The sequence below is a fragment of the Solanum stenotomum genome, chromosome 2 (assembly GCF_019186545.1).
Source record: "Solanum stenotomum isolate F172 chromosome 2, ASM1918654v1, whole genome shotgun sequence".
Taxonomy (NCBI): domain Eukaryota; kingdom Viridiplantae; phylum Streptophyta; class Magnoliopsida; order Solanales; family Solanaceae; genus Solanum; species Solanum stenotomum.
The window spans coordinates 67,247,478-67,259,385 of record NC_064283.1 but is presented as its reverse complement, the minus strand read 5'-3'; positions in this window follow the sequence as shown (position 1 = coordinate 67,259,385).

Below are 11,908 nucleotides of genomic sequence, written 5' to 3'. Positions count from 1 at the left end.
TATATGTGTGTATACTGTGTTGTAATTGCTAGCTTATGTTTCGCTTACTGGAGTAGTCATGTGATCCTACCAGTACACTGTGGTTGTGTACTGATACTGCACTTGCTTGTTCTTTGTTGAGTACAGGGCATCTTCAGACGGCTACTTTACTTACAGACCTCAGTTAGGAGATCACTGATTGAGATCGAATTCAAGAGTGAGCTAGTTCTTCCTGGCTGTCATGGATCCTCTTTTGTTTAGTCCATTCTTTTCGGACTCAGGCTGTTTATTTAGACCTTGCTTATGTTATTTTAGGGGTTGCACCCCTTTTAATTTTCTTAGACTTGTTGGTTTATAGAGTTTTGGTGCAATAACTTTCAGGTTTTAGGGGTTAAACTTCCGCAGTTAAACTTCCGCACTAGTTTGTTTAGTTGTTTTATTAAACCTTTGAAATTTATGGAAACTCCATTTTTATTCATCATTTAAACCTGCTCCCGTATCTTTAAATTCCTAGTTTTTCGTTAAGTTGTTTAGTCGGGTTGTAGTAATGGTTCTCCCATTGGAGGATTAGTGTGGGTGTCAATTACGACGGTCTGGATCGTGACATTGAATTTCTTTTATTGGATATTATTAATTATGTGTGATCAAGTAGTGCAGTGATTTTGATAAAAAAAGACTAAAAATTCTGTGATCGTTCTTTTTCTACTCATGTTTATACAAAAGTAATTTACCCAAAAGAAACATAAAAATAAAATAGTTTTGGACCTTATATAATACAAGATAAATTGCAGTTTAGTACTCTCTAATCTATATGTTGAGCTTTCACTTTAGTTACTTCAAAACGAATTTAGTTATGAATAGATAAATTTTTTGTTACATTACGATTATTGTAATGAATTGAATGATTTTTTCGAAAAGTGAAAGACAAATAAATCTCATATGTGTACAATATGTTTTACGTACGCTATTGTCCACTTGACTCCTATATTGCATAACATATTAAAAAAAATGATCTTTAACAATATAGGGTCTATAAAAAAGTTATTGGGCTCGTTTGAACCTATGAACCCCGGTCCCACCTAACACCGCCCCTGCCTACCCTACATGTATCCAAATACTATCTTCAATGATCTCTGTTTCTTCTCTTTTTTTACTATATAAGAGATGCTCCATAGCAATGAAAAATCCACCAAAAGCAAGAGTTGAATAGACACACAAGAAGAAACAGCCAAACCAAAGAGGTATTTTCTACATTTCTCATTTTATGCTAAACAGTATCAATTAATTATATTATTTTATACCTCGACCTGAAGGATCTAACTCAAATAATTAATCAATTTATTTAAAAGATTCTTAGTCACTATTGCTATTCTATTGTCATTTAGTATTTAATATGACACTTACTTTAGAAGTTAANCTCATTTTATGCTAAACAGTATCAATTAATTATATTATTTTATACCTCGACCTGAAGGATCTAACTCAAATAATTAATCAATTTATTTAAAAGATTCTTAGTCACACTATTGCTATTCTATTGTCATTTAGTATTTAATATGATACTTACTTTAGAAATTAATTAATTTAAATTTGCGAAAAATTCTTATTTTGGAAGGTGAACCTATTTTAAAACTTAAACCCAAAGGTTTTAATTAAGAAAGACTTACCACTCAACTTTTGTTGGTTACTCTTTGTTAATTAGTTGTGTTCTCTTTGGAATTGTGTACCAAATTTTTAAATATTTTTACACAATATCCAACTTGTAGAAATGACTTCTGGTTTTAGTTTCTCAAGTAACTTTAAGGAAAATATTAAAATTGTAAGTATGTGAAATAATGTGAAATATTAAAAATACACGATCTATGCCATTTTCGCTTAATAAAAGGGTCATTCATGCTATTATTTGTTAACTGAAAATAATTTTAATTTTGGAAAATTATTTTTTACATATGGCTAATTATGATTCGGATATGTCATTAATTAATTTTTTTCAAAAGGAAAAAGGCTTAAATATATTATCGAACTTTAAAATAAGGTTCATTTATATTATCCGTAAAAGTGAAGCTTCTAATTTCTGATCTTTTTATTATATATACATATATATTTTGATATTAAAGGCAACAGTACTTCTCATAAGTAACATGAGAGTTGATGTTGTATAATTTCCCTTTTATTGGTTTGTCTTTTCTTTTCAAATCAAATTCTGCAATGAATATATTGCTTTGGATTAATAATAATATGAATTGAAATTAAAAGGAAACAAAGTTTTTTTTTTTTTTTTTACGAATTACAGTTGAAGAAAGAGGGATGAAACACTCAGCCAGTGAGATTACCCCAACAAATGACCAGCGTCCACTACTTTCTCAAACTGAAAAAGATGAGGTCTCTCTCAACTATATAAATTTGATTTTGATTTCATTAGTTCACTTTTCTTTTGACAATTAAATATATAATTTTTTTGTACCCTATGATTTTCTATGTGGATGAATTTCAAGAGATTGTAAAATTTCTTAGGCTACTTCTCCTTTCATATATTTTTTGGTCATTCGTTAATTGGTCCATTTGGCACATCGGCAGCTATTGGAATTCATGCATGAGATGTGTTGGACCGAAGTGTCACGAGACACATCAGAGTTAAGTTGAGGTGTGTAGATGGAAATTGAATATGTTTAAGTGTTATATTGAGCTAAAAACAAATAATTTAAATATATGTCTATGTATTTAGCCTTTACTTTGGTGGACATTTTATTTTATCATATAACACTATCGTAACATTTTTTTTCATATGTAACATAAGATCCGTTGGAGAGTAGTCGAATGTAAACAAAAGAGGGGAAAGACAAATATATAGAGTCCGGAGCTAAAAAGGTAAAAAAAATTGTTAAAAATTTCAAAAGGGCACATCATTTTTTTTTAAATCAAAAGGGCAAAGTCACTCCTGACGAAGCGATTTCCCTCTGACACAATGACTAAAAATCACTGCCCTAGCAGCGATTTTGTCCAAAATTTTTTTTTATTAAAAATCAATGCCACAACAGCAATTTTAAGTTGATTTTTTTTTCCTTACATCGCTGCAGGGGCAGCGTTTTTCATGCCTATTGTTAATGTGCTATTATTTTCATGTCTATTGTTAATTTGTCACACCCCAATTCCGGATGTGATGGCATGTGTCCATTTCCCACCGGACACGTCAGCCTAACCCAACCACAACGATAGAGAAGTAGAAATACGAGAATAAAAGATAATAAATAAGCGGAAGACTTTAATTAAGACTCAACACTACCCAGAATTTGATTGTCACATGTACAAACCTCTAAATACAGAATTCGAATAAAAATATACAAGTTTCAGAGTATAGTTCTCGAATAGAACAAAACTGAAAGTAAAGATAACTCAAGGGCACGTCTGGAATGAACCGCTACCTCTCAAGTATGTCGCGAAACTCAATCTGCTAAAGAAACTACTAAGCCGAATCTGAGAGAGAGCTGTCAACCTACACAATTGTGTAGAAGCAAGGGTGAGTACCGAAAACCACAGGTACTCGCAAGTAACTCTAAACTAAGCAAAACTAGCAGCTACAAACAACTCCTTTCAATTCCAACCGAACCACCGAAACTTCAATCTAGCAGCAAATCAACCAACCTATACTAAACAGATCATATTCAACAGCCAAAACCAACAGTACATCCTCATCAACCTCAGATCTACAAATAAGAGCAAGTAGATCAAATTCCACATAAGAAGGGTAAACCGATACAATCCACACATTACAGACAAAGATAAGGCAAATGCGATGCAAAATGTAATAATGATGTCATGTAGTTGTGATGCATGTCTGTCTTACGATACACATCTGTTGACGTAATCAGTCCGCGCTGAATACTCAAATCAGAACCCATGGGGGCCACACATGGACCATGTATCACCGCCGGAACCAGATCCCATCGGCATCCAAATCGCTAGCCAGAGCTAGTCCATCTCATATATCTCTAGCCGGAGCTAGTCTCAACTGTGTCTCATATCCATCCATCCTCATATCAGTGTCTCAGAACTAATGCAATAGATAGTTCACACATAGGATGAATAATGAATATGCACATGTCATCAATCACAATCATATCACGATCACATCATAGTATTACACATCATCTGTCTCAATCACAACCATATCACGACCACATCATAGTATTACACATCACCTGTCTCAATCACAACCATATCACGACCACATCATAGTATTACACATCACCTGTCTCAATCACAACCATATCACGACCACATCATAGTATTACACATCACCTGTCTCAATCACAACCATATCACGACCACATCATAGTATTACACATCATCTGTCTCAACATCAATGTCTGTATCAATCATAGCCTACTCATGCTCTTCTATCCCCTCAATATCAGTTATCACATGACTTATTCAACAAATTCAAGTCACATATAACACATTTAGCTCGTTTTATTCCCCATCTTTCATTTACAACAATTTCAATCAACAAATAAAACCCATCCTCAATCCCCATTACTCCCCAACACAATTAGGAAAGTAGTCATGCGTAGTCTAAGAGTTTTACAAAGTTTGGAAGCCACTTGCCTTAAAACGAACTCCAAAAGTTACTTGACTTGAGCCTTTCCTTTCCGAGTATAATCCGGATCACGATAATCTATTCAAACAATTATTCACAATCACAATTCGAGTCCAATGACACCAAAATCAAGAAATTTAGGGAAAAAGGGCAAAACGGTCCAAAAGTCTCATACCGGAAAACGATACCCAAATCTGGAAATTTTTGATGTAAAATGATCCTTAAAGTATTTGGAAGCTAATGGTGAAAACCAATTTGAAAACGGAGTTGAAATCAATTCACAAACTCAATTTGAAGGAAAATCCACGTTCTTGAAGAAGCCTAAAATATTCGGATCCGAAACCCCGACTCGAAAATGAAATATCTCTTGAAAAACATCTTACCCATGCTTAGATAAGTTCAAATATGAAATTTCATCAAAAACGGAGTTAAGATCGACCTTGAAATTCTCAATTTATCAAACTTTAACTTTACCGGGAAAGTCCAAATTGTACGCGGTTAATATGATGAAAATAATCGATGAATCAATAATTTTATGTTAAAATCAGTTTACCCATAACATAAGGATCGTAAATATACCTTTTTCATCAAAAAGGGAGTCCAAATCGATAAAACCCCAATTTTTCCCAAGAGATTTACGGATAGGAAAAAAAACCAGATAAAGAAATTATGAGAAAATGTCGAATTGAAGATTGAATACTAACCCTCATATTAATTCAAGAAGAAACCCGTAAGAATCACTCCATTCCGATCTCTAGAACTCCCGATATGCTCAAAATACCAAATGAACACAGTCTGAGATTTTTATAACAGTACATGGCTGTTATGCACCAGAAAAACAGCAGTTAATCTTTCACTAAAAAGGCCGTAATTTCCTCATACGATAGTGAAATGACCCGATTCTTTTTTGTAAATGTCTTAAATAATGATACGGACCTGCTCGTTCAATCGGAGCTCAATTTCATGCTCGTTTGCCCAGTCAAATATCATTTCTACTCGGTAAACAATTATTTCTTATTTGCGATAAAAGTCCAATCTCGGGTTAGCGAAAATGCACCAAAATTTGCAGATAAGTCCTATAATTCATGCTCAAAATTTCAGAACCTTCGGAATAATTTTTCGACCTTTAAAACTAATAATGAACCCTTTAGTTGCCACAATTTGCTGAAATAGTGTCAAAGCATCCAAGAAGCTTAAAAGCTCACCCAAAACTCATTTGGCACTTCCCGAACACAAACCAAATATGCTACTAGCTTGAAAATGACATTTCGGACTCAATGAAATCGTCGGAATTTGAATTCGAGGTCTCCTTGACCCGGTATCCGATAAGGCGTCAAGAAACTAACTTTAGGCTCAAAAACTCGAAGCGCACTCGGGGCCTCTAAAAATTCAACCAAGACTCATTCTAGACTTAGAATCACCTCCTGAATCCAACGGTGCCCTTGGAATTCCATTTCGAGCACCGGAACCTCGTTTGTTGACCAAAGTCAACTCTTGATCAAAATTTCACAATTTTTGCAACTTAGGACCTCAAATCTTCGCTTTAACTCCAAATTCGACTCCGTAAATTCTCCTAGACCCGTTTCGACATTCTAAAACCGCTGGAATCGATGTAAATCTGATTCGAGTCTCAAAATTTCAAATGACTCGAAATACCACTTTTAACCAAACTTTAACTCTTAAAAACTCAACTTTCCAAAACTCAATTTTTCATCAATTTTCCTTCAAACCAACTTCGAAAATACAACAATTNAGTCGAATTTTTTTTTCCTTACATCGCTGCAGGGGCAGCGTTTTTCATGCCTATTGTTAATGTGCTATTATTTTCATGTCTATTGTTAATTATTAATAATATAAAAATGATAAACAAGACGGCTAGTATACTCAATAAAATTGTTAAAGCATGAGGAAAATTGAATTATATATCATAAATAATAATAAAAGAATATTGAATTAAAAAAAAAAAACTTCAAAAGGGTCAAGATTAAACACATAAAAAAAATTGATTTTTTTTTAATTTTATCAAAATCGCTAGAAGTATAGCGGTTTTAAAAAAAACTTTTTTATTTCTAAATTCTTAACTTTGAAGAAAAAAGGATTTTTTTTTTTTGAGAAAGGCAGCAATTTTTATTATTTTTTTAAAGGACAACGTCAACTTTTGTCAGAAGAAAATCGCTCCTAACAGAGCGATTTTGCCCTTTTGGTTAAATTTTTTTTGATATGCTGTTTTAGTTTTTTGAAAGAAAAAATTTGCCCTTTTGGCTCCGAACTCCAAATATATATATACCTCTTAACCTTGCGGTTTAGAATATATATGTTACTTGTTAAGAAAATGGTATATATACCCGTTGTCTGTCAAAGTAAAAATGCATAACATATCATATATCTATTGAATCAACACTAAATGATAAATATGTGTATAGAATCTTGTATTTCACTCGTTTATGGGAATTCACCTCAGAAATTTCCTTTTGTTCGCTCGAAAAACTTAGTCTTTACTAGAAAAGAAAAAGTTAAATTTTCAGATGTATGTGGTACGAAGGAAAATATTTCTTATTTTTAAGTATTTATAATTACGTAAATAGAAATCACTGTCCCAAGAACTATAGAATCTAAGAAAAAAAAATATAGGATTGGGCTGATAGAGAAGGAGGGGGGTGGGGGTGGGGGTGGGAGGTGAAAGTGTTGGAAAGAAGACAATTAGTGCAGAATGTTACATATGTGTCACGCCCCGAGCCTACACCCGGGACATGGCCGGCACCCGGAGACCATTGTTGGCCCCAGGCGAACCCTTGGCCTGGCTTTCTTAACTCAGCGGAAACCTAACTCAACAGAATAACTCAATGTCATGCAAAGACATAAACAACTTAACTGATAAAAATCTGGCCCAAAAAGCAACTCGAGTCTCAAAATAGAATATTTACATATATATATATACATAGATGAGAGACTCAATACTAACTGACTGGCTGTCTATGAAGCCTCTAAAATACTGAGATGGATGTTGGGACAGACCCGCAACATCCTAATAAAACAAAACTAAGAGAACAAAATATCCGAGTCCTCCGAAAAGCAAGGAGGCTCACCACTGACTCTGGAATGCTTAGCTGGATCAACGGCGTGCTGGATGCTGATCCTGGGTACTTGCGTCTACATCATAATAAGATGCAGGCCAACTGGCATCAGTACATGGAATGTACGAGTATGCGAGCTAGAACTAAGCAACATAGGCTAGCAGGAGATCTGGAAGACACTGAAAAGCTTACCTGGCTCAACTCAACTCAACCTGACTGACTTCTTTCAATATAAGGCAATTTAAAATAAGTGTGATATAAAGAAAGACTGCTTAAAACATGATATAAACTATGTGTGTATACAAAGATACAACAAGCCTGAGATGTATATAGAAATACAAATGAACTGATGTATATAAAAATACAATGCTTTCTGTGTATGAAAATACAATAACTGATATGTATGAAAATACAATAACTGTTGTGTATGAAAATACAATAACTGCTGTGGGAGTTTCTCTAACCGACAACCATTACATAAGAGCTATAGTGATGATACAGTGATCGACCTCACGCTGCTAGAGCATCCTATTCCCGGCCAATGGTATAGGACCTGAACTGCCTAATGGATCCACTAGTCTATCTGGAAAAGGATTCATCTAAAAAGTATGATCCTTTTCTACCTATGGTGGCTAATATGGTTCTATGGGGGCTGTGGGTTCTTTGAACGCTCCCCCAACTCGGTGCTCGATACTACTCCAAAAAATGTAGTGGCTTTTATGTTTTTAAAACATATGTCTTCCTGCTGATATGAGATAATTACTCAAAAACTTAGCTCAAAGGCTATCTTGGAAATCTTAGTTTCCTTTCTTGCTTTATTTAGAAAGCGATAACTCTTTTCTGAAAAAAACTAGCCCGAAGGCTCTTTGGAAATCTCAGTTTCCAATCTTGTTTTAAATGTGAAAACATTTCTTTAAAACCTCTTTGGGAATACATAGTTCCCTAATAACTTTTGAGAATTGAACTCAACTTTAAACTCTTGACTTAACTTGAAACTCTATACCTCACTTGGAACTTGAGCCTTAGAATGAAGTTAAAACGTTCAATGAAGACTCTTGGAAAACCTTAAAGACTTGCTTTGACTTACTTACTTCTAAGCTTGACTTCACTTGACTTGCAAACGAACTTCATTTGACTTGGAATCTAAATTTCCTTGAATTGGAATTATGAATTCAAGGTGTTTGATCACATGTCATGGAGGGATTCTTGATGTTTAGACGTACTTTGGAGTGTCGGAAACAACTATGAAACATAGGTACAATACCATGGAACATGCATGAGAAAGTGGGGAATGAATGGGAAAGGTTGGCATCCTTGGCGCTCTGAGAGGCGCGGGGCGCCAGCCTTAAAACTTCAGAGGAGGCCTGCTGGCGCTCTGAGAGACGTGCCACGCTAGGGGTAAAACATCAGAACCCCTGCTGGGGCGCGTTGGCTGGAGCGACACCCCAGCCTTTTCCCCCAAAAATCCGACTCTTCTCCTTCATTTTTCCAACTCTAAACCTCCTTAACTTCAAGGTTTCCAACCCCAAACATTTAGAATCATAAATCCTTCAACATACAATAGATTTCAACCCAAAACACAATCGGAAACATGCCCAAATCAACAAGGGTTCAACAATACAATCAACAACATCAACAACACAATCAAACAACTTCAACAACATATCCAATCTTTTCTTAATAATAAAAATGAGTTTGGTGTGTGGGGGAAAGGATCAACCCAACACTTAGAACTCACATACCTTAATAGGGATCACCCCCAACGATATCCACGACGGAAACTTGTTTGATCTCCTCTTCTTCTTTTCTTCTTCCCTCAAAACCCTCACTCTCACTCTTTTAAAATGGTAAAACTGATCAAAAAATCAGCCTAACACATTTATATAACCAAAATAAAAGGCTAGGGAAAAGACCAAAATACCCTTACAAATTTCCGGATGGATTCCCTACCAACTTCCCAACTTTGAAAGGCCATAACTCGCTCATACGAACTCAGAATCGAGCAAACTCAGTGGTGTTGGAAATATCATTCCACGAGCTTCGCAACCATAACTGGAACTACTCCTAACGCATCCTGATTTGGAAGTTACGACTGCTCAAATTGGCCAAAAATTCACTTTTTCCCACACTTAGCCAAATTTCCAGATTTTCAAAATAAAAATGAAAATTTCCAATTCTAAGCCTCTTCAAAGCTATTTCAAATTGCCGGATATTACAATATGGACCAATTGTTTTACCTACTTCAGCCAGAGAATTAGTCATTTTCATGAAAATTTAAGACATTTTAACCAAATAAACATAGAAAATAATATTTTCCTCCACACTAAACACACTGCAATTTTTACATTTTGTTTTTTCTGATCATTGTTATGATTCTTTTCCTGTAATTACTATGATTCTTTTCTGTAATTACAGATAGGCGAAGGGAGGAAAGCAGTGGTATCTATAAAACAAAGATATGATGAAATATTTAAGGATTTGGACAACAATACATGCATCAAATCTGCGATCATATTCAAAGTAAATGTGGGGCTACGGAAATCAAATGAAAATGCTTATACGCCAATGCTGATCTCCATTGGTCCTTGCCACAAGAAAAAATCTCAACTTGACTCCATGAAAAAGTACAAATTGTTGTATCTACGACGGTATATCTCTGGAGGAGAAATGGGCTTAATGTGGAAAGTTGCATCAGTGAATTGGAGAATATAAAAAATACAGCACTAAAGTGCTATAACGACGACCTTGAAACTGATATTGTTGAAAAATTTTCAGAAATGTTGTTGCTTGATGGTTGTTTTTATTAAAGCACATGTTAATTATTATATTTAGTTGATTATTGTTTGACATATACTTCAGCTAGTAGTCTAGCACTCCTATATCTCTTCAAGTAGTTTAGCACGTTTAGCACTCCTCTTTCAGAGGAGTTAGTTTAGGCAATTAGTTAGTCCATTCTTGTATATAAACACAATATTGGATCAATGAAATAACTCTCTCGATCTCTTGATTTTATATGGTATCAGGAGCCCTAATATACTCTAAAGAGTAAGATCTATTTTTTTTCCTTCTCTCTTCCACCCACCCTCCACATATGGGAGACGATACTAGTGTTGTTAATGCTGAGTCCAACGTCAGCGCAATGATCGTTCAACTTAACCCTGCATCCCAATTGCCTATAAAATTACATGGCAGTCACAATTTTACAACGTGGAAGGCACAATTCTCCATGCTTATGCATGGTCATGATCTCTATGGTCATCTCGATGGGTCTACTCCTTCCCCATCTCGCACTATCACAACTGGCACAGCCCCTAGTGCCAATCCTGCGTTTGCTCTTTGGTTTCGGCAAGACCAACTCATTCAAAACGTACTTATGGCATCTGTTGATCCAACAATTGCTACAACGGTTGCCGCTGCTAACTCAGCTAAGACAGCCTGGGATGCCCTACACACTGCTTATGTAAATAAGTCTCAAACCAGAATTTTTAGTCTGCGTGATCGACTGATGCGTCTGACCAAAGACTCTCAACCAGTCACCGAGTATTTGCAAAGTGTTCGCTCTATTGCTGATGAACTCTCCATTGCTGGTGCCCCCGTTACCACCTCTGAACTAATAGTAAAGATCCTTAGTGGTCTGGGTGCAGAGTTTCATGGTATTTCTGCTGCAATCCGTGCTCGTGATTCCCCTATAACATATGAAGAACTGTACGAAAAGCTTCAAGACCATGAACTTTTTCTTCGACGTGAGGAGTCCAAAAGCATTCCTACCCAGATTACTGCTGTTGCTGCTACAGCCAACCAATCTGGTCATTCAAACTATCGCAACAATCGTCGCCCCAACAATAACAATGGTACCAACCAACAACGGCGGTCCAACAATCGCTTCACTCCACCCAATCCAAGGAGATCTTCGACCAACAACAACTATTATGATGGTGTACGCTGCCAGTTGTGCAACAAACCCGGTCATGTTGCAAACGTTTGTCGATCGCAGTCTCACAATCACTTTGAGGCCAAGGCCAACTATGTGTCAGGCTTGAACACGTCAGACAATCCTTGGATTCTCAACTCGGGAGCATCTCACCACATCACTGCCACACCCCAAGACCTGCAGGCATACAATGGCATGGAGCAAGTATCTATGGGTGATGGTAACAAAATTCCCATAACTCACACTGGTTCTACTCATTTAAATGCATCAAATAGATCTTTCAAACTCTCTAACACTCTCTGTGCTCCAAGCATTAAACGCAATTTA